A 691-nucleotide genomic window follows, 5' to 3' on the forward strand; every position below is an offset into this window, starting at 1 on the left:
CTTAGACCCGCCCTGAGTGAGCTGTCATCAGTCCTCCATTGTTTCACCACCGGAGCAGATGTAGACAAGAATGACTCCTAAGCAATCGAGGTGTTCTGTTGTTGGATGTAATAATGAACATAGCAGTCGTCATTTACTCCCGACATCTGAGCCGCTGAAGACGCAGTGGATTACGTTTTTGAAGGGAATGTGCCCCTGATATACTTAAATGCGTCTATGTTCGCGCGAATCATTCATGATCTAGCCTCATCTACAGAAGAAGTGAGTGTAAGGTTTTTAAATTAATCTTTGCAAATCGCCTTTCCTAATAACGTGCTAGTTCGCAAGTTTCACGATGAATGCGGCTAAAGTAAACATTCCCTCAGAGAGCGGCTCGGACGAGAGGGGCGGGGTCAGCAGAGCTCATTAACATTTAAAGGAAAATGCTACAAAACGGCTCGCTCTGGAAAGAGCTGTTTTTGACAGGGTAAAAAAAATAGTTTTTTTACACTACCATTGATCAATTTTAACCAAACTATGTTACAGAATTTTCATTAAGACCCTAAAGAATCATATCAACTTGTGGAAAATGGGCATCCATGACCCCTTTAATGATTGATTCAAAAATAAATAAAAAATGCAATTCATATATACAATGACTTGAATACACCTCTTCTAGGATGGGCATGTTTTTAATTTCTGAATTCATTTC

The sequence above is a fragment of the Sinocyclocheilus rhinocerous genome, unplaced genomic scaffold (genome assembly GCF_001515625.1).
Source record: "Sinocyclocheilus rhinocerous isolate Xijiao unplaced genomic scaffold, SAMN03320098_v1.1 scaffold4561, whole genome shotgun sequence".
In the NCBI taxonomy this organism is placed as follows: Eukaryota; Metazoa; Chordata; class Actinopteri; order Cypriniformes; family Cyprinidae; genus Sinocyclocheilus; species Sinocyclocheilus rhinocerous.